The sequence below is a fragment of the Neofelis nebulosa genome, chromosome 8 (assembly GCF_028018385.1).
Source record: "Neofelis nebulosa isolate mNeoNeb1 chromosome 8, mNeoNeb1.pri, whole genome shotgun sequence".
Classification (NCBI taxonomy): Eukaryota; Metazoa; Chordata; class Mammalia; order Carnivora; family Felidae; genus Neofelis; species Neofelis nebulosa.
The window spans coordinates 163407-185892 of record NC_080789.1 but is presented as its reverse complement, the minus strand read 5'-3'; the positions used below and the strand labels follow the sequence as shown (position 1 = coordinate 185892).

The window sequence follows — 22486 nt, the reverse complement described above, 5'->3', positions numbered from 1 at the left end:
CCAGTGCCCCGGGACAGCTCTGGGGGAAATATGGAGGCTCTGCCGTTACCAGTGGGGTTTCAGACAACATGTGGGCAGTGTCCCCAACTCCACAGCCTCCGAGCAAAGGCAGAAGAAAACGTAAACTTGGAGCAAACCGGCGGGTGCTACGCCCGAGGATCTCCCCCGAACATCTGCCCTAGAAAAATGCTGCCGATTTAAATTTTATTGGTTCTGCAGTTTTGTCTGTGTTTAATCTGTAAGTGGGTTCAGTCTTTTTCCAGTTTATAGTCTGGTGAGGACGCCCGGCTTGGTGTTTGTTCATATCCCGGCAACATTATAATAGAAACCATTTAGGTCAGTCGCGAGGGGCCCAGGGAAGGAGCTTTCCCTTCGAAGGAGTTTTCAAGTGATTTAAGTCTGGGCAACACCCGCTGCCCACCCGCGGTGAGCTGGGCAGAGAAGGAGGCAGAGCCGGGGTGGGAGACTGACGCACGGACCCTCCGGGACCAGACTGGGGCCGCAGAAGGGAGCCCAGAAGATTCCGGTCCCGTAGCCCTCACCACCCTCGCCCCAGCCAGAGGGGCTTGGATCTCCTGTGACAGCCCCCTCTGGGGTCTCCCTGCCGTGGCCCCAGCCTAGAGACAGAGGGACCTGGAGGTGGGTGTGTGCTGCGAGCATGGGCTGTGGGGTAGCCTTTCTTTCCCCCTGTCCCTCTGGCCCCTCCATGGGGGAAGCGTCTCCCCTGAGATTCTCATAGATCCCACATTTGTTGTAGTCGTTCGGGTAATGGAACATCTTAAGTCGCTCGCAGCGTCATGCCGAAATCAGGGCCAGCCCCAAACTCGATTAAGCACTGATTGATCCCTGCCCGCCACGGGGCCCACCCCTCCCCGGGGCCCGGTCAGCCGCTCCTTTCTCCTTCCTCCCAAATGACCTGTGAAGGGCGGGGTGGAGACTGGCACCAACTGATGTTGGCTCACGGCGGGGCCAGGCCGTGCCTGGAGGATGCTCAGTCCCGATTCTCCTTCTCTGGAGCACATTCCAGAAGCCTCAAAGGCCCAAGAGTCTGGCTGCAAAGTCTTCTCTGCTGCACTACCCCTACTCAGCAGATCTAGCTCCCTCTGGCCCAACAGGCCTCCTCACCACCACCATCATCCCCATCATCAACCATCAGCAGCTCCTGGACTGAGCTCTTGTCGTACTGGGCACACTGGCCCCTTCACTCCAACCACACTTCTTAGCGGAGGCTCTCCGGAACCTCTTTCAGAACGTGCGGGTTCTGAGGGTTCCCGGGACAAGGAACTGTGAGAAGCTGGGGTTCATGCCCAGTGGCCAACCCGTAAGTGCCCTCTTGTGGCCTCTGTCACTCCAGGACAGACCTCCTTCTTTTCAGAGGCCCCCCCCACGTCCCAGTCTGATTCCTCCCTGCTTGTGCCCACGGTGCGGCATGAGCGGAGACTGGTGAGGAATCTCAACCCCGTCGCTGAGGATGTGGACACAGGAGCTCCTACATCTCATTCTTCACAGCCTCCAGCCTCCCTGGAGGACAGCTGATGCGGGAAGGCTGCAGAGCTGTGTCGGCACAAACCCACCCGGCTTCCTCCCGTCGGTGGAAAACCCCGCCGGAGGCAGAGATGGTTATGCAGCTGCAGAGGGGGGGCCCAGTCAGCACCCCCAGGTCCCGCAGTGGAGCCTGCGGCATGGGGGGCAGCCAGCCAGGACCTCCTGCCCGCCCTGGCTCAGCCGGCGAGGGCCGTGTGTCCTCCCCAGCCTGGGGGGGCCTCAGGGCTCGTGGTGGGTGGGGAGCAGGACTGGGAGGCAGGAGGCCCGGGTTCGAGTCTCAGCCCTGCCATCACCTGGACTCCTCGAGCCTTTCGATTCAGTTTCTCCAAATCGATCAACAGAGAACACGCCGTGCCTGACGCCTGATGCTCTGGAGGGACGTCCAGGTTCTGGCCAGGGCCTGACGCTCCCGCCTCGTGTGTCCCAATGGCAACAGAAGGTAAGCCTGTGTCCTCACCGTACGGACCGCATCCCCAGGGCCTGACCCTGCAGCCGGCATGAGGCACTGATGTCCCAGCTCACCCAGACGCCTTGCAAATGCTGGGCCAACAGCTGTGGCCCCTGACGTGCCAGAGAGCAGCTTAAATGGGGAGCAGCGAGGAAGCGTCTGGGCCAGCACGGGGTCCCCCCTGTGTCGCGTGTGTTCCATCGGACAACTGGTCTCGCCCAGAGGCAGGTGGGCGCGGGGGTGGGGTGCGCACGAGCACCTGTGCGTGCCCACCCGAGCAGGTGCTCAGCAAACACTGAGGAAATGCCCAGACACACAGAAGAGCGAGCCGTCACAAAACCCGACTTCTGACGTGTCAGCTGCTGGCTCGAGTGTCCCCAGTAACTCCAGGTGACCCCAAGATCGAAGCGCAGACTTGCCTCCTTGGCCCATAAAGCCCGTGAACATCCAGCACCCCGCTGCCTGAATCCTGGCCTCCTTATCTCTGTCCTGCCTCCAGAACCTTCTGCCCTGGGCCTGATCACATGTCCCCTCCACCTCCCAGGCCACCCTCTCCTGGCTCCCGAGTCCAGGCCAGCATCTGGCCTGCCAGGCCGCCCTCGACGCCCTCACACCCCACATGCAGCCGGCACTGGGGCCCGGAGCCCACACCTCTGGGGGTCCCCGTGCACCCCTGGGCTCACAGAGCGCCCCCCTCACTTCCACCCCTCCCGCGGAGTCCTCGATCAGAACGTCCGTGTTACAGGGAGGAATTAGCACGAGACTTCTCGCCCCAGGAAGCCAAGTGGGCACAGCCCACCAGCAGGGGTCTCGGCTGCCCCCGCCTGGGGACCCCCCCCCAGTGAAGATCCGCCACGGCGGCTGGGCCGGGAGCTGAGGTCCCAGGTGATCAGGCTCAAAGCTCCCTTGGACCTAATAACAAGCAGGATGCCGGGCCATTTGCTGAGTTCATTTACAATCCGGGAGGGTAATGGTGCCTTACACGGGTAATTTCTCGCGGATCCTCAAAAGAGCCACGGACTTGGTCTCCCGAAGCGCGTTCTTCTTGGGAAGGCCCAGGAGGCTTTTATGGACTCAGTAAGGCCTCCCCGAGCACTTGCTCCGGGTGAGCGGGGCGTCCGCACCAGCTCCTAGGCCGCGGCCCCACCGGGAGCAGGAACACCCCGCCTCTGGGCCACGACTCTGAACCTGGGAAGACGACCGCAAGACACAGGGGACACGCTCACGGACCGGGACAAACCACACACGCTGCAGGCCACAGAGGGCCCGAGCCACCCGCCTCAAAGGCGACCACCTGGCTCTCTGGCCAACGACTTCTCTACAAGCGGCATCGTCTGGACAAGCACGTAAGGTGAGGCCCCGTGAGGAGCAGAAGACGAGGAAACGCCATCATGGACCCCTCACTAACGAGGGAAAACTCGGGTTTATGACCTCATTAAGCCTCAGAACCCTCCTTCAGGAGGGAGAATGGGCCCCTTTCACAGACAGGAATACTGAGGCCTGGGAGTTCCCCTCTCCTGCTCCCCCCACTGTTACCAGGTGCACGCCATCCTCCGAAGGCGCCCCCACCCCACCATGAAGCCCCCCGGGGGGCCAGGGCGAGGGGCACTGCAGGTACCCAGGCCCAGACTCTTCTGGGCCCCATCCCCATCCCTCCCCCCATGCTCAGGCAGTGTAAGTCCTACCCGTGTTTCCCCTGATGTCCTGCAGCCCTGCCTCTCCTGCCCCCCAGGTCTCCCCCCATCTCCACAGCCACCCCTTCTCCTGGAAACCCTTCTCCGCCACCCCTCCGCCTTCCGCCTCTCCCCCCGGGACGGCCCAGCCGCTCCCTGCTGTCCCTGTGGTGGGCCGCGGGAGGGCTTCTGATGACCCCAGACCCGGGACTGTGCGGGACCCCTCAGGGCTCTGCTGAGGTCCCCGGGGGGCGAGGGGACAAGGGATGGAGGGATGAAGACACAGGACAGGAAGGCGCCCGGCCCACCTGGCCCAGGTGGTCACAGATGCTCAGAGACATAGAGTCTGGGCAGGCGTGGACCCTGCGTGGCAACCCCGTGCCCGCTCGCCTCGCCTCCCTGGCGACACCGGCCCGGGACTGGGTTATACACGCAGATTTCACTCCTCACTGCCTTCATTCCTACCCATCAGGGGTCCTCAGGAGGCGGGGCTGAGGGTCAGAGTGGACCCCAGTGGAACCTCCTCACCAGAGCCACGGCACTTCCTATGGCGGTCAAGCTGCTGACCACGTGTGCACAGGTGAGTTGAGCCGTGCAGCCGTGCATTGGTGTGCGCTCACACGGGTGTGACGTGCACACGTGTGTGCATGTGTGTGTGCGTCCCTGTCTGTGGGGTCTGAACGTTCCGGTCCAGGACCTGAGCCGCACATGACGAGGGAAGTCCGGGGCCAGCGACACCCCACCCGGCGGGAAGGACGCGGAGGCTCCCTCCTCGTTTTCTGGCACCAATATGCTTCGGCTCAATCCCCGTGAACGACAGCAGCCCCGCCAGGCCCCTCGCCCACCCCTGAACCAGAGGAGACAAAGATATGACCCCAAGGGACCCGAGTCTGGCCGACGGTGGCAGGTGTGGACAGCAGGCCCTGCGGCGAGCACGCTCCCGGCTCTGGCCTGGACAGATGGACGGGGATAGACGTGCTAATTTGCCAGGGGACCGTGGAGACCGCACTGCCGCGCTCAACGCCAGGCTCTTCGCTGCTCACAAACCGCACGGCTCCCTTTAGAATAAACTGTTTCTTCGTTCCCATTAACATATGAATCTGCTTACTTTACTCGACAGCTTGGAAAAATGGATCATCCAGAACAAAGCCAGTGGGGCTGCAGGAGAGCTCCGGCCACATCCTCCGACGAGATCCCCGACAGACCCTGTCCGACCGAGGTGGGGGGGGGGCGACCCTCCCCGGCAGGTCTGACCCAGAAGGGTACACCCCCCTTGTCCCGCTGGGGTCAGATCACACACTGGGAAAGGGGCAGCTGACGCTTAATGCACAGGCACACGTACTGGTTAAAGGTATACACACACACTGACCCACAGGAGCCAAACATAAGTGGGACATCCCAGGGTTCCAGAAAAATCTACCGTAGGGAGAGCTGATGTAGACCGTGAGGTCTTCACTGAGACAGGATCCCTGTGGCGAACGTTCTGGAAGGGGAAGAGTGCCCTGGGCTCCCCACTGCTCTGCTCCACGGGGCGCACGGTGCGTTAAGGCCTCTCCTGGCAGGGAGGCCCATGGGGCTGGAAGGTCAGAGGGTGCCCTGGGTGGCTTAAGGCTCCCCCCCAAAAGCCCACCTTCAGCCGGCCCTCCCTGGGCAGCCTGGTGCCAGGGGCAGAGGAGTCAGGTGAGCACTGCCCTGAAGGACAGGGCAAGGGTGGTATAAAGACGGGGGACTGGACACAGGGACATGCGTGCAGGGTCTGGGGGGCACAGCGAGGTGCAGCCTGGCCCGTGGAGGGCCGGGGGCCTTGTGGAGAGGAGTCTGTACGTCCAGACCCCCCCTGGTGGGCTCCAGGTCTCCTGCCCGCGCCCCCTGCGGGGTCAGCCACACGGGGCTCAGGATGATACGAACAAGCAGAGTATCCTCAGAGATGCCCCCGAGCTTAAGGGAGAAACCCATTTGCTCTCAGCCCCAGAAGCACCTTCTGTGCTCCAGAAATTCTGCTTTGAAACGTCAATGCCTGAACACATCAGGTGAGCACGCAGCGGGGGAAGGAGCGGGGCAACCCGGCCCTTGGGGAGTCCCACCACCGGCTGCTGGGGACAGGCATGAGGCCCAAGGACACGGGGATGCCTCGCGGGTCCTCACAGGGACGTCCGTGCACGGTGAGTGTTACAACCGCTGGGATCACCCCCAGGAAGGCCCGACTCCCTCATCCTTACATCACAGAGGGGAACACGGAAGCTCGGGGCAGGGGGGGGGGGTCAGGAAACGTGCCAGGGTCCCACGGCTGCCAAGTGACCCCGCGGGGAGCTGGGCTGGGGCAGCCTGAGCAGAGCCCCGTGCTCTCTGGATCCATGTGGCCCTTGGGCAGGAACCTGGAGGCAAGGGCACGGCGGGAGGAGGAAGGGAGGCTTGTCCGAGAAGGACCGCATCTGGGGCAGTCCCGCGGGCCTGTGTCCAGTGGGGCCGCCACAGCGGGGCTCCCTTGCCACCTGCCAGACGGACGTCTGCACAGCAAGGTGGAGTCGGGGACGGTGAGCGGGTGGAGGTGGAGAGAACGGAACCGGGCAGAGTGGATGCCAGCAAGGGACAGCCCGGCCCAGCCGGGGGCAGGGCACAGGCCTCAGGAAGAGACGAGGCTCTTGGCCCCCGGGTCTCACGCCGCGTCTCTCTCCCCTCCCCCGCACCGGACGCAGTCATAGCTCCCGGCCGCTCCGCCGTCCCCCGCCTCTGCCCAGCGCGGCCGCGGTTCAGCACCCCGTTCCGATGGCACCTCGGCCGCTGGTGCCTCCAGCTTAACGCTGCTCCAAACACACCCGTCTTCCCTTCTTTCGAATTATCTTCTCAAGACAAATTTCTAGGAGTGGAATTATGGGATCGAGGGTCTGGGCATTTCCATGGCCCCGGATGTGTCCCGCCAGGCTGCTCACCGAATGGATTCCGCCCTGAACGCGGCCCCTGCACAGCTCTGAGGACGCCTGTCTTTCCCACGGGAGCTCCGGCCCGGAGTCACGTCCTGCGCTCGGCGTGCGAGTGTAGACGGGAGTGGGGTCCCAGGGCAGCCTGAAGAAACACGTCCCACCAATAATAAGCCGACCTGGGGTGGAAGTTCGTGCGGCCTAAGTGCATAGGAGCGGACGCCGTTCTGAGAGTCACAGGCGAGAGACGGCGGCCCCTGCCCTCTGTGGACCCAGGGCTACGAGGGGCCAGAGACTCTGGGAGGCAGAGGGCGTGTGCCTCCCTCCCACCCTATCAGCACCCAGGCTGCACAGCCTGAGTGGCGCCTTGTCCCAGCCCTGTGCCGTCCCCACGGCAGGAAGCATCTGGCGGGGGTTGCGAATGAGGGTCTGGGGCCCCGGGTCTCCCACTGTGGTGGGTCACAGTGGGAGCGTCCGACCCCCGAGGGAGCTTCAGGCCGCACTGTGGGCTCAGGCTGGCTCCTGATCCCCACCTGCCTGGGAACTGCTCCCCCCCAGACACCTGCAGACCCTCACAATGGTCTCCACAAGGGAAGCCGGTGAAGAGGGAGATACACCCAGGGGCACCGGGGTGGCACAGGCAGTGAAGCATCCAGCGTCCGCTCAGGTCATGATCTCACGGTCCGTGGGTTTGAGCCCCGCGTCGGGCCCTGTGCTGACAGCTCGGAGCCTGGAGCCTGCTTGGGATCCTCTCTCTCCCTCTCTCTGCCCCTCCCCCACTTGTGTTTTCTCAGTTTCTCAAAATGAATAAATGAACTTAAAAAAAGGAGACATCCACATCTATCTACCTGTTACCTATCTTTCATCCTACCTATTCTGTCCATCACGTATCTATCGATCAACCCATCTATTTACCTCGACTTACCTGTCTACCGATCTGTCTATGGGTCAACTTACGTGCCTATCTATCTATGATGGACCGGTCTACCCGTCTGTCTGTCCGCCTGTCGATCCGTCTGTCCGTCTGCGGTGCTGGTTTGCAGTGAGCCAGGCCGATGCCACCACAACGGAGAGGATTAATTTCACCCCCTGGCCTCTGCCCCAGTGTCAGGCTGCGGCTGAGGGGGGACAAGGGGCGCGGGAGGGAGGGGAGCCTGCAAGCTGTGCCCAGGTCCAGGGCCCATCCCTGGTCCGGCTCCCAGTGCGAGGCCCGCCTGGCAGCATGTGGGCTCCAGCCCGGCCCAGGGCAGAGAGGCACGGGGCCCGGCGTCCCATGGGCCCCACGGGAGAGATCTTGCTGAACTGAGTCGGAGTAGGGACAGGGGACGTGGCCACACCCAGCAATCCTAAGTCCTTTACAGAGTGCCCTGTCCAGGTGATGGCTGATGGGCTCACTGTGGCACACGGGCAGTGCATGGATGGGGGTCCACGTGGTGCTGGGTGACGGGAGCTGGCTGTCACCATCACACAGAACCGAGCCAGCAGAAGAGCGGCCACCACGCCAGGGGACAAGGGAGAAAATCGGGAGGTGCCAGAAGGGGTCAGGGAGGGACCATGCACAAACTCTCACGCAGAGCCTTGCTCTCCCTCTCTTAGCCTTCTAGAATCTTCTGTGACCTGTGCAGTCACACTCCTGGTCTGGGATTCATGCCCTCGCCAGTGTGCCCATCATTTACATCGAGGGGGCTGACAGCAAGTGAGTCTGTATGAGTCGCCTGCCCGTGTGCCCTCACTGCTGCACCAGCCCCCACCCCCACCCCTCACTCAAGACGGGCACAAACCCCCATCAACTAGTTTGCAAAGGTGTCCCACAGACCCCGTCCCGCTGGATCCTCAAGGGGCCACAACAGGAAGCACGCTCCCTGCTGACAAAGGCGAAGCCGGCCCCAGCGCTAACTCACGAGCCAGCAGGAGCTGGACCGCCATGGCCTGGGGGTCCCGGCATCCGTGTGGCCGGGGAGCCGACACTCAGGGTTCTGCCTCGTCTGGGGAGTGGGGCCTGGCCTGAGTCCCTGACCTGCTCTGGGTCGTCTTGGTTACAGGAGGGAGACGGAGAGCTCGTGGCCAGCGCCCCTGCAAAACATCCGTGACACCCGGCCTCGTCACTCACAGGCAGGTGCTCCTGGCCGTTCCCCGGGCTCCTCAGACGAGGCGGAAGGCCCATGGGCTCCGGCCTCAGATAAACCCATCGGGAGCAAGTGGGATAGCAGTGGGCGCAGCTCGGCCTCCGGGACCCCTGAGCTCAAGTGGGGGCTCTGCCTTCTGGGCAAAGAGGGCCACGAACGCTCACTCAGGCTGAACCCAGTGTCTCCTGCCTCAGGGACATGGGCCTGTCCTTAGGAGCATAGAGCCAATAGTCTAAGAACATCCTACACCAGAGAAAGCGCTGGCCATGGGGTGTCCACAGGGCAGTGGGGGCTCAGAGGAGGCCCTGGGCCAGCCGGGAGGGCTTCCTGGAAGAGGTGAGATTAAAGGAGTGAATTGGCCACAGCGAAGAGGGAGAGAGGGCGCTACAGGCAGAGAAAGGGGCCCTGAAGCCCCGGGGCAGGTGTGTGGTCACTGCTGTGAGCTTGAAGCATCGCAGAGACACAGGAAGCTCCGTGTACTCAGGCGGCTACAGAGGCCAGGGGGGCAGAGGCTGGCACTGGGGCGGGGGCAGTACACTGGGTGACCAGGCCCCCGGGGCAGGTCCCGCCAGTGTCTTAGAAGGGCCATGGTCCTCCAGGCCATGCAGGGAGCTGAGCAAGGGCCTGAGGGCTCAGAGTCCATTAGCCAGGTCCCCCTGAGGCTTGCCGAACCCCACCCGGACCCTCAGGCGGCACTTTCTGGAATGTGGTGCCTATTCTAGGTGGGCTCTCCTGGGGTTATGGCATGTTCAGCCAGCACCTGGTCAGGGAGTCAGCCTGCCCAGGCCCGTTTCCTGAACAGGAGGGGGTGGAGAGGAGGGAGGGCCACACCCTGCAGCCCTGGCTAGGAGCCCCCACCTTGTCAGAGAGAGGGGGGCTTGTTCCGGCAGCTTCCCTGGCCCGCCAGCCGGAGGGCAGGAGCTGGGATGTATCCACGGTGCCATGAGGAGGGCAGGGGAGGGACAGCTCTCCACCCGCCGACCCCAGCTCCCCAGCGGGTGAGCTCCGGCCAGGAGATGCGGAGAAGGCAGCATCTAGCTGCAGGCGGAGTGCGGGCGAAATTCCCGTGCTTTGGGGAGGCTCCCCTTCTGACAGAACGCACATCATCAGGAGCGTCTGATTCCCCACGAGCATCCCTGCGCCCCGGCCCACCTCCTGGAGAACCCTCATCCCAGGGCAGAGAGCACCCTGCCAGCGGCCAAGGGAAGCGTCTAGCTAGAGGCTCGGAGGTGCTGGGATTGGAACAGAGGGAGGCACGGAGGAGGCAGGAAGGACAGTGGCCCCCAGTCAGACCAAAGCAGCCTGGGTGCCCGGGGGGAGTCCCGGTGAGTGGCCGGGACGGGCCGGGCGTCCGCATTTCTAAAGCCCCGCCCGGGAGACTCCGACGTAGCCCTCGGGGCCGCAGGGGGGACCCGGGTTCCAAAGCAAGAGCCAGTGCATTGAACCAGCTCGGCCTTCGTTGAGCAAAGCAACCCAGACACAAAGCCAACTGACAGAGCAACACGCACACCGTCACGTTACCGTCGAGTCTCTGTGCAGACGACTTGCTCGCGTTTTCGTAAAAGTCATCGGGGGCTTGGCCCTCTCCACTGGGCTAACTGAACTCTCCTGAACCCTGAGACCCTGAGGGTGCAGGAGGGCAGGCGGGCCAAGCAGGCCTGGCCAGGCAGGGTCGCCCCAACCCTGGACCAGGAGGGCAATGCGCTAACGCCCCCCCCAGCCAGAGGCGGACAGAGGTGGAGAGCGTCCCCCGCGAGTCCCCCAGCCTTGTGCCTCCCATCTGCAGTTGAGCGCCTGTGAGCGCCAGGTCGCGGGAGGGATGCTGGGGACGGGGGCGGGAAGGGCCCACAGCAGCCAGTGCACGGTGCTGGGGCGCGTCCACACCCGCTTCGGACACCAGGATGCACTGTTTCCCAGGAGCAGGAGAGGTCGAGAATCTTCCTTTAACCCCATATGCTAAGAAGGCAGGCCGGGGGCTCCCCCGCCCCACAGCCGGGGGTGGAGTGGGCTTGCTCACGGCCACGGTCTGCGAGGGAAGCAGGGCCCGGACCCGCCTGAGGCTGGCCCTCCACAGCCCGAGGCCCAGAAGGCAGGAAGCAAAGGGCACGTGCCCCCCGCCCCCCAGGGCTGCCCGGCACGGGCCCCTTCCATCACTCGGGGGAAGAAAAATTCGGCAAACCCAAGATCACATCTTAAAATTAGACAAAATTTTCTTTCTACGACTTCGAGACAGCATAATCTAGCGCGAACAGTCTCAATAATTATTTTTCCTTTAAATAGTTACAGGAGAATGTATTAATTTTCAAGATGGTCCTCTGATTAGCGTGATTCATTAGCTGTCTAGGACTATTCTGCGGCACAGGAACGGGAAGGCTCGCTTTGTGATGTGCACTGAGCCACACCAGTGAAAGACACTCCAAACGTGGGTAATCGAATTAGATTGAGGGGCAGAAGGAGGGAAAGAAACACAGTTGTCACGTGCTAGCTGCTTCATTATTTCATTAGAATTAAGAAATGTAAGTAGAGGGGGAAAAAAAGGCCACTGCAATCATTTTTTTCTTGGGCAAATTCCCACAAGTTGACAAGAGCTACTTACAAGAGGGGCAGCAGGACAAGAGAGGCAGCTGGGTTTTAATTTCAGGGTGTGGAGAGGAAAGCGTCTCCCTCTGGCTCCGGGAAGCAAAAGGGATCCTGTTGGGGGAGCTGAACCACGAGGGGACAGCCCCCTTCCTTCCTTCAGGGCTGGGACATCCCTTCACTTAGGCCAGCGGGCAGCTGCGTGTGCTGTGGGTGTCAGGCTCTGGGGAACAAGCAGAGGCAGAAACAACGCGGAGGTGGGTCCTGCCTGAACAGGGGAGACGGGGGTCACGGCAGGGAGGGACTGAGGACAACACTGCTTCCTTGGGGAAGCCAGTGCCCTGCCAGGACTCAGACTCAGCCCTATTCACAGAGGTCTCATTCACTGTGGCTCCCACAGAATATTCAGGAAGGCATCCTCTGTCTACCCCTCCACCTACATATCCATCTATCCACCCACCCATCTATCCATGCACCCACCCATCCATCTTTCCACCCAGCCATCCATCCATCCATCCACTCACCCATCTGCCATCCAAATATGCAACTACCCATCCATCTACCCATCTATTCACCTACCTACCCACCCACCTAGCCCCTCATGCATCCATCCATCCATCCATCCATCCATCATCCATTAATCTATCCATCCATCCATTGGTCCATCCACCTACCATCCATCTTTCCACCCAGCCATCCATCCATCCATCTACTCACCCATCCACCATCCAAATATGCAACTACCCATCCATCTACCCATCTATTCACCTACCTACCTACCCACCTAGCCCCTCATGCATGCATCCATCCATCCATCCATCCATCCATCATCCATTAATCTATCCATCCACCCATTGGTCCATCCACCTACCATCCATCTTTCCACCCATCCATCCATCCATCCATCCACCCACCCATCTATCCATGCACCCACCCATCCATCTTTCCACCCAGCCATCCATCCATCCATCCACTCACCCATCCGCCACCCAAATATGCAACTACCCATCCATCTACCCATCTATTCACCTACCTACCTACCCACCTAGCCCCTCATGCATGCATCCATCCATCCATCCATCATCCATTAATCTATCCATCCATCCATTGGTCCATCCACCTACCATCTATCCACCCACCCATCCATCCATCCATCCATCCACCCACCCATCCATCCATCCATCGTCCACCCACCTGTCCGTCTGTCCACCCCAACCTTTGGTGTGCTGAATGCTGTGAACCCCTGAACTTGCTTTCCTTCCTCCCAGTGGTCAGAGATGGGTCCTTAGACAGGATCATGCCTGCTGGTAAGGGCCAATGAATCCACCCCTCAGGGACGCCTCCCTCCTGTCCTCTGCTGACTCCACAGCATGCACAGCCTGGGTGCGGTCAAGACCAGGGCTTTAGACTTCCAGCCCCTCCCCCCCTCTGACCTCGTCCTGCGCTCCACAAGGAAGGTCGGCGGGTGGTGATGGAGGGCATGGGGCATTCTGTCTGTGGCCCTTTCTGGCTGGGAGCAGAACTGTAAGGCAGCAGCCTGTGGGCATCTGTGGAGGTGCAGATGTGGACTGCAGGGACTTGGGGTCCCCACTGTAATGGGGGGAACCACCACATGTCCATGAAACCAAGGACCCCAGTGGTTCCTGGAGAGTTTTCTCCAGACCCAGCATCTCTGTCTTCCAGCGGCTCTGCCCTCTCCTACTTGGTGTGGCCCATGTGGGGCTGGTGGGGGGGGCGGTGGCGCTGACCATCTCAGGACCCTCACTGTGCCCACAGGAAGGAGGCCAGGCTTGCAGGTCCTGGACACTCTGGAGTCATGGCTGGTCCCCTCTCGGCACAGCAAACTTGCTCCCCCGGGGAGCCCTCGGCGCCCAGAGCTCTGAGCCGGGCAAGGGGCCACATCTCTGGACTGGACTTAAGTCACATGATGGAACAAGGGCCCTTCACGGAACTGTTACCGGAAGGTTCCCAGAAGCCCGTCCCACTCACCCTTCCCAGGAAGGCAGGCAACAGGCTTCTTTGGCGGACACCTGTTTCTGGGCTCAGTGCCACCTGTCGCTGTGTCCCTCTGAACCCTGCTGCCCTGCCCTCGGGAAGCTCCACAAGTCGCTGTCCCACAGGCCCCCGCGGGCCCCACAGGGGCCTGGAAGGGGCCACGTCTTGTCCCCGTCCCAGGAAAGCAAGTGCTGCCTTGCTGTCACGTCACGCAAGGAGGTCCAAGGGTCACGGCCCCTGGAAAACAAGAAACTCGAGCAAAAGACTGACGGTTCTTTCAGAAGCGGCTGTGACACGAAGGCTCGGACGCAGCAGGCTGGCCGGCCCGGAGGTGGGGGCCCAGGGCAAGATGCCTCGGTGCTGGCTGTGGGACGTGACCCGGAGCCCCAAGCACGCACGGGGCTGTGGGCCTGGGACTCGGTCAGGGCCCTGCAAACACAGCCCCGTGGCCTTGCCTGGAAGGGGGACACGTGGCTCCCGCTGGAAGAAGCGTGCAGGCACGAGCCCCCGTGCGGGTCGGCCACCCGGTCTCCACCGCCAGCCTGGCTCACGTCCACACCCGTCCGAGGTCGCCGGTTCGCCAGGAGGGTCGGGTCCGTGATTCGGCCACTGGCAGCTGGGGCTGCCGCTGTGTAACTGAAGTTCCGTCAGTCAGAGACCCCAAGGGAAGGAGGCTGGTGCTCCCACAACCACCAGCTGCAGGGAGCAGTGAATCCCTACGGAAGGAACCCGCCGTGGCTTCAGGCGTGGACGGGGCAGCCGTGAGCTGTTGCTGAGAACGTGAGCTGGGCCCCGACACTCGACAGAGCCCAGTGGGGGCATGGACGCACGGACCACGCCCGGAGCAGAGTCGTCCCCCCTTCGTCCCCATGCGGAGCCTCTGTGGTGGTTGCCCTGAGCCCTGGCCGGGTCGTCATGGGTGACAGGTGGTCCTGACAGAGCGTGCAGTCTCCAAGGGACACGGGACGTGGAACACACACCAAGGACAGCGCTGCCAGACCCAGGCGCCCCCAGCGCAGAGACGCAGCGGCTCCCAGGGCCACCCGCCCTCCCGCCAGCGCCCTCCCAGCTGCGTCAGGGCCGGGACTCTTCACAAACGCCTCGCTGCAGCCCTAAGGGGCAGGTGCAGTGACAGGCACCCGAGAGGTGAAGCCCCTGGGCTGGGAGGTCACGTCTGTCATCCCGACAGGGGCAGAGCTGGGCTCCCGCGGGCCGTGGTGTCGGGAAGTCAGGCTGCTGGACACGTCAGGGGGACAGCACTGAGCGTGTGACATCTGCTGTCCCCAGACAGGGACCAAGGGAAACCGAGGACTGCTCTGGGAGCCATGGTCACGTTCTGGAAGGTCCGAGGGATGCTCACGGCCATCTCCATCCAGGGGGGTGGGGCGGGGGGGCCGGCCTGGTGCTGGGCCTCGTCCCCTCGAGTCCAGACACAGACCAGGTCGGAGGTCAGGACAAGGAGAGACAGGAGAGGGAACAACGTCCGATTCCCCGAGGAGGAGGCGGGTACACGGCAGCCTTGGGTGAGCGCTCAGCGGGAACGCCCGGGAGGCCATTTGCAAGAGGATTCACGAAGCCGGCCCTCACTCCCTGGTGGCACTGAAGAGAGACGCGGGAGGGCGTCGAGAGGTGGGAAGGGGACGCCATCGGAATGCTGCGTGCAGGCCCCGGGGCCAGGCGCCGAGGGGCGCCTCCAGCAGTGGTGACGTGGGGCCCTCGGAGGGGCCAGAGCCAGGGCTGAGGCGGGGGAGCTGACTCACGGCCCAGGTGCCCTGTGTGCGGAGCCAGGGGAGCAGGTGGGGCCAGGGCACCTCCAGGGACGGGCTCCGTGCGGCCAGGGTCCCGGGGCCACTGTGACAGCACCACACGAGGGCGGCCCAGAACAACAGGAACTTAGCGCCCACGGTTCTGCAGCGGGAAGTCCGGGACCACGGTGTGGGCAGGGCCATGCTCCCTCTGAGGCTCCGGGGGAGGGTCCTCTTCCAGCTCCCGGTGGGGGTGCCACCCCCGGCCTTGCCGGTCTCCGAGACCGTCCCTCTGACGTCTCTCCAGCTGTCCCCTGCGCGGCCTCTTCCATCCGTGCCTCTGTCTTCCTGAGATGCCTCCCTCTTCTCACAGAGATTTAGGGCCCAGGCTAAGGAGTGCATCCTGTCCCGTTTCCCCGCACGGCCACGTGAACAGGTCCCGGAGCTCAGAACACAGAGTGTGGTGCGGGCCACGTGCCACGCTGTGCCTCCCATCCAGAGAAAGGCCCCTCGGCTGCGAGACAGTAGCCCGACCTGTGTGCTCAGCTGCCCGGAATCCGAGATCGGTGAGCTCAGCCCCCGACCCCGGGCGAGGATGCTGCTGTTTGACCAGGTGCGTGTGTTTGACCAGGCTGTGTTTGGACAACACGCCCAGATCCGCTATGTTTGCAAAACCCATAGGCGACTCCAAACTCAACTCAAGCAACTTTACGCGCATGTCTTATCCTGGAATCTGAGATAGGCGTCTGTATCGGAAGCTGTTTGTCTGGGTTTTAAACGTTTCAAAGCTGCGTGGGGGGAAGGAAGGATGCGCTGATCACATGTCTGTTTGCTCACCGGTGTGATCCCTCCAGGTCCCGACAGGCTCCAAACTGGGGACGAACTGGGTTCTGAATGTGGAACGTGGCTTCCTTGCTTCTGGCCTCACCGAAACTCTGCACCCAGGTCGGCCCAGAGCAGGGCCACTGTGTCCGAGGACCCTGGGCTGAGGTGTCTGTCTGCACAGCTCTACCAGTGTCCCGAGCGCGGGGCACGTCGGCAAGAAAGGGCCCAGAGAACCGGAAAAGTGCTCCTGACTTAGGAAACGCATCTGCTCTCGGGTCGGAGCCCATCTGGAGGCACCCGGTAGCCTGGCCCCTGCCCCCTGCCCCCTGCCCTGCACTCTGACCGGGGGGGACGGCTGACATGCTCTGCGGGACCTCAGGGACTTGTACGGCTGCCACAGCTGAAGGCAGTGTGAGGAGTCCAGGGTCCCCGAGTCCCCCCCAGCTGGACGGGGTCCCTGCAAGGCGGGGGCACATCTGGTGGATGAGGGTTCCAAATAGTGGCTGTATCTGAACTACCTGAAGCCATCAGGCCCGAGTTTCCAGGCCCTTCTTCACCATCTCACAAGCACAGACGTTCAGCCTGAGGACCACAGGCAAGAACCCAGGAACCCTTCCTAATTGTCAGTCACTGGGTGCCAGCTTTCCTCCCCGATGCCTGACACCCAGCCTGCTCCCTGGAGGCGGCCTGGCCGGCCGAGCCTGGCATCGTCCCCCATTTAGGGGGGCAGCCCGCTGCAGAAGCAGGACCCCGAGCCACCGCCTGCTCCACAGCCGAGCGCCCGTGTAGGGAGAGCAGAGGCAGCGGGCCAGCCTGGCAGGGAAGCCACAGCAGGGGGAGCAGGGGAGCGGCCATCGGAGGGCAGACCCCCGAGAAGCAGAGACGAGGGGCAGAGGCACGGGCAGAGACCCAGAGCAGGTCACGGGGGTGAAGTACACGTAAAGCAAGAGGGTCTCTGTGCCACCTGCCCTTTGCACCGTGCTGTCTGTGACCCTTACGAAGGCCCCGCCTCGGAGCGCTCCCGGGCATCCAGGTCTGCGCCCCACTGAGAGCTGAGCCACCCGCGTGTTCTCTGTTCCGAGTGCACCCCGGGGGTCCACACCTAGTAAACCCACTGATGCCTCTGAACCTGAGGTTCGCCAGGAAATCTGCAAACACTCTGGGGCGCCGTGGGGGAGGGCGCACAGGGCGTGGGGGCCAGTGGCTCAGCGACCAGCGGTCACCTGGCACCAGACGCTGTCGCGGGGGACCGAGACGGCTGCATGAGCCACAGCTGCAAACTGCCCAAGGCAAACAGCCTGGAGCCGCGACCGTGCATCCGGCCCGAGCTCCCGGCAGCACTCACGGACGCTGGGCGTCCCCTCCGTCGCCCGTGCGCCTTCCACTCCCGATGGCTCCAACGGAACAGAGTACTCGCAGAAGAGGCAACCGCGGTTTTCTTTGGGTTCGAAAAAAATACTCCCAACCTCCTCCTCTCGCTACATGGCTCCCTACTGCCCGCACTACCTGCTGTAAGCGTGGTATTTCATGCTGGTTTTAAAGATCAGGATTACAGCAAAGTCGCTGAGGCTACGGCATCCGCTGCAGGCACACGCGGGGAAGAACCAGGACGGGAGCTGAGGCCCGGGAGCCGGAGGCTGAAAACCCGGCAGAGAACAAGGCAAGTCGGCAGTCAGGGCGCCGGGGGTGGGGTCTGGGGGCCGAGATCGGTCGGTTCAATGTCATAACACGTCCCACTCGGCCACGTCGCCTCACTCTACCCGCTTCTCGGAAGAGAGGACAGCTCAGAGCGGTCGAGGGGTCGCTCTAAGACGCACAGCCACCCGCTAACCCCCCGCCAGGCTCACGGAACCCCGGGCCACACGTGGCGCACGCTGGGCTCGCCCCGCGGCAGCGGCTGTCGTGTGCGTCCTGGAAACAGGCGCTCCGACCCCCTCACGGGTGAGACAGGCTCCCGGGGGAGCACCAGGAGGCGGCGGTCTGCCCTCCGCCTCGCTGCCGGCTGGGGGCGCACGCGGCCAGCACGGAGGTCCCGGCTCTCCCGTGCTTCTGCAGAACACGGATGTCAAACGCATGATTTAGGAAGCGTGTCCGAGCAGCCGCGTGGTCCTCCCGGGCTCGCCATGTCCTGTAATACAAAAGACCCTCCGGCAGTTCCCAATAAATACCTGCGCGCGACGTTTCCCTCCGGCCTCCTCGTTTACGGGTAATGAGCAGTGACAGTTTGACTCAACAAGCTTTAGGATTTTCATTCAAACAGATAAGTTAGTACCAACTGTCCCAGTCTTTGGAGACGGTGTTTCCCTGCCGTATTTATGACACAGGATATAGTCACCAGAGGCCCGTAAAGCCTGCCCGAGAGAAGCTGCCATTCATCACGGTCCCCAGCACGGAAGCGCGGCCCCGTCCGACACAGGAGGGGCTCCCGGGCCGCCAGGGCCGCGGCAAAATGTCTCCACCCAGCGACTTCCTACGGAGGGCACATTTGCGGGGCGGCCACCAAGGAGATGCAAAATCTGGTCCGTGCTGCCAGGAGCTTTGACCTTGGGCTCCACTCTGCCCTCCCGCCTCGGCCCCCCCGGCTTCTCGTGGGGTCAGGCCGGAGTGCGAGCTGGCCGCAGCTAATGGGACATGCCTGCTGAATGCCACCAGACACGGCTCTGGCGCCTTCGGCGGCCCATCCCCCGAGCGTCCCTCCAGCAAGGCCCTTCCCTGACAGCGTTCCTCCCTACACCACATCGCAGTGGCCTCGTCAGAGGAAAAACGCCCCCGATAAAGGCGCTGTAATAGACACTACACTTATTTACTGCAAAAGCCTTACAATTAAGGAGGGCCGTCCCACCAAGTGCACGAGCCATTAGTGGCCAATTACAGGATTAGGGGCAGCAGGAGCCTGCCCCTGGAGCACGGCTCCGTCACAGAGCGTGGCCAGGGATGCCGAGCCGCCCCCTCCGGGGGACGGGGACCTGCAGCCCGAGGCCTGAGCCCACGCGCCCTGCCGCCCGTGCCGACCTCAGGGCTTCTGTGATTCGTGCGGGTCGGACGGCAGGCTGGGCACGCTGCCAGGCGTGAGTGCCCTGAGCACAGGCCAGGGGCCGCGTCTTTCCTTTCCCGGCTAACTGAACAGAGACGCAGGAGGCAGCCAGGCCTCGGGGTCTGCGCCACCTGAGTCCGAGCCGAGCTCTGCAACCTCCCGGGTCTGATGCTGACAAGACCCTTCCTCAGGGTTCCTCTGCAGGGAACCTGCCACACGCAGCCTTGGGAACCCCAGGGGCACAGGCAGTTCAAGGCAGACCCTTCTCCAGGCGGCCTGAGGCCACGGGCAGCGGTGACTCCAGGTCAGGTGAGGGCGCTCCCTCTCCCCATAGACGGCAGCTGGCGGGAAGGCCTGCCGTCCTTCCAGAACAATGTTCACTTGGGGCATGTGACCAGACTTGGAGCGGGGGCCCGGGGACCTACAGCCTGACTGGGTCTTGGGTTCCGTGTAGACGAGGCCATGTGTGCTGAAGCGTGGGCCCCGCCCTTCCTCGGGGGTGGGGGTGGGGGGTTCTGGACAGGGATCACGTCCCGTTCCGAGCACCCGGTCTCCCCCCTCGTCGCGGTTCATCCAAGAAGTCCGACGCCCCAACCTCCCGCCGGCCTCGCTGGGCCCGAAGGGCGCGAGTGAGGGTAGCAGGTGCCGCAAAGGGACACGGAGGGGGAGCACGGCAGTGTGCCCTCTCACCCGGGCACCGCTCACGGCCCTCGGCGGGAGCTCCACGGCCTTGGCGGCCGGAAGCCGATTGCTTCTGTCAGCAGTCAGAATATAAGAGAAATTGAATTAAACGGGCGGCAAGTTATAATGCAGTGTGGGCGTTCTGAGGAGCATCAACATTCAAGCAAAGCCCGCGAGATAAATAAACATCAAGGGGAGAGCGCCAGCTCGGGAGCCGGGCGCGGTATTGATGTGGAAGATGCTTGCTAATATGCAATACCCACGTCAGAGCCAATAAGGCCACAGACACATCAAGATCACAGTACGGCTATTTCAGGAAATGTGATTTCATTACCCGTCTTCAATCCTTCCCCAGCCCGCCTCCTGCCTCGGAGCGACCGTCCCTTCCCTGCAGCACGCACACCCTCATCCGGGCCCAAGACGGAGCAGTGGGCCCCGACCCCAGCGCGCCAGCCTATGGGACAGGGTGCCGGCTCTGGGCTCCTTCCAGGTGCGGGAGCCTCCCCTCCGCCGAGCTGAAACACGGGGACCTGCCCGGGATGCCCCGGGCCAAGGTGGGCAGGGAGCAGGGATCGTGCCCCGCCTGCCCTCTGTGCCCCGACCCTCTGGGGTCCCCGTCTGGGCTTCCCCGGCAGGGCTGCCGACGAGGACGGCTACCCCAGGCACCTCTGCGGCCGGACTGGACTGCCGTGGGGAGAGGGCGCAAGGCTCCCAGGTCCCATCTTCGGGGCTCAGCCTCGTCCTGGGTGAATGGCAGTCAGGCTGCAGGGTCTCTGGAAACTCTAGGTGCATGGACGTCCGGCACCAGCTCCAGCCAGGCCACGGCACGCGTCCATACCCCCCACCAAGGCTGCCTGGAATCAGCAACCCTTCCCCCTACGCCGGCTCCTGCATGGGGGACGGGGGTCTGGGAGGGTGGCCTGCCCTCGGGGGGTGAGCACTCAGGCCAGCTCCTTGCCCCCACCTCCCCGCCCGCCTGCCTCCCTGGTGTCGAGGGGAAGACGTCGGAACCCAGGCAAGAGTCAGGCTTAGTGCAGCCTCCCCGGTGACCTCGAGGACAAAGGGTGCCCGTGGGGCCTCGCCAGGGGGCAGACATAAACCCGGGCCCAGCAACCCTTCATCTGCCACAGGCACCCTCCCCGGGGAACGGCCCCCAGCGTGTTTGTGAGGCCCCCGCCTGCTCGGACCATGGGTCTGGGACAAATGTCCTCTGAGATACTGACATTGGTGGGCCGGTGATTTACGATCCACACAGCAGGGTCCGAACCCAACGTCCACTGTGGGATTCAGTTAACAATGGTGCGGCCACGTCGGGCCCTCCATACAACCCATGCGAGGTGCTAGCAATCAGGGCCACGGTGTGGGGGGACACTCTCTACTCTCTACTCCGTTTTTCTCTAAACGTAATACTTGTCTAAGAACAAAGACGTCAATCCAAAACAAACAAAAACTAACTGATCCAGCCAGACATTATGAATCCAGACTTGGGGCCTGTTTCTCTGCAGGGATAACAGATTAGCACATATCTCTCTGTGGGGAGCGGGGCCCCGGGGTTCTCTGCCCGGCTGCCGGACCAAACTGGACAGAGAACCCCCGACTGTCTGTCTACGGGTGCAGCCTGGGAGTCGTGAGCGGGCCGACGGCCCTGGACGGAGGAGCAGGCTGCACCTCTCCTCTGCCCGGCTGCCCTGCCCTCACGGCGAGGGTCCGGCCGCTGGAGGGGGTGCCAGGAAGGCCGCCCCTCAAGGCAACCAGTGCCCCGCCCCATGGGAGGGCCACAGGCTGAGTCAGGGTGTCCTGGGAGCACTCCTTCTGTTCCCCCCAGTAACCTCGCCCCTGAGAGGTCCGACAAGCTGGAGGAGGGACAGGGAAACGGAAAGCCCGCACTCGGTATCTGCGGGGGAGGGCGTAAGTACAGGCAGGACCCTGGTCTCGCTCCAGTGTCAGCGGAGGAGACGGGAAGGGATGACTCATTTCCATTCTGCCTCAAAAACGTGTTTTAGCGCTTTACGTAAGAGCCAACCGTAGCGAGTGAGAAAGGCCCGAACTTCTGGATACGCGGTGCGGGTCTCTCGGATATCCACATGCGGAGGAGACAGCGAAATGGGAAACTGATCTCAGACCCAGGCTTGCCAACGGCACAAGCACCACGGCTCCCCCAGGAAGACGGCCACGTCAGAAGCGCCGACAGCAGCAGGTGTTGGCAAGGGCACAGGGCGAGCGGGCCTGCAGGCCCGGCCCCGATCCGCGTGCCGGCCGCTCCCGGTGGCGCGTCCAGGATGAACGAGCGCCTCCGTCTACCAAGAGACGGGCACACGCGCGTCCACGCTGCAGCCGTAATGGTCAAACGTCACAAGGACCTCAACACCGCTGTCTTCCGGTGAACAGACAGATGAACCCAGGTGCCATCACACAATGGAATCCCACAAAAATTCTATAAAAGTACCAGAGTACCGCTGCCCACGTAGACGGGTCTCACAAAGGCAGATGTATACCGTCCGATTCCGTTTATGCAAATTCCCAGAACAAACGTGCAGTGACAGAGGCCAGGACTCTAGGGACCCGAGGGGGCGGGGCCGGGGCGCCCAGGCTGCCCGTACGTGTGTGTGCACGCGAGCCTGCGTGAGCGCTTGGATCTCAGTTAAAGTACCTCAGTTCAGGTCTTTAAAAAGAACACGGAAGCCTGGGCGGGGGGGGGGGGGGCTCAGTAGGTGAAGCGTCCCACTCCTGGTTTCGGCTCAGGCCACGATCTCAGGGTTCACGAGTTCGAGCCCCATGTTGGGCTCTGGGCCAACAGCGCGGAGCCTGCTTGGGATTCTCTCTCCTTCTCTCTCTACTGCTCCCCTGCTCTCACTCTCCCTCTCAAAATACTCTCAAAATAAATGAACTACAAAAAAAGAAAAAAGAGAAAGCCTTCAC

General features: G+C 62.8%; 1 protein-coding gene across 2 annotated transcripts in view; it reads right to left on the bottom strand.

Annotated features, from left to right (window-relative positions):
- TAFA5 (TAFA chemokine like family member 5) overlaps positions 1-22486 on the bottom strand; it is a 155962-nt gene that overhangs the window by 5616 nt on the left and 127860 nt on the right. The window lies entirely within an intron of this gene.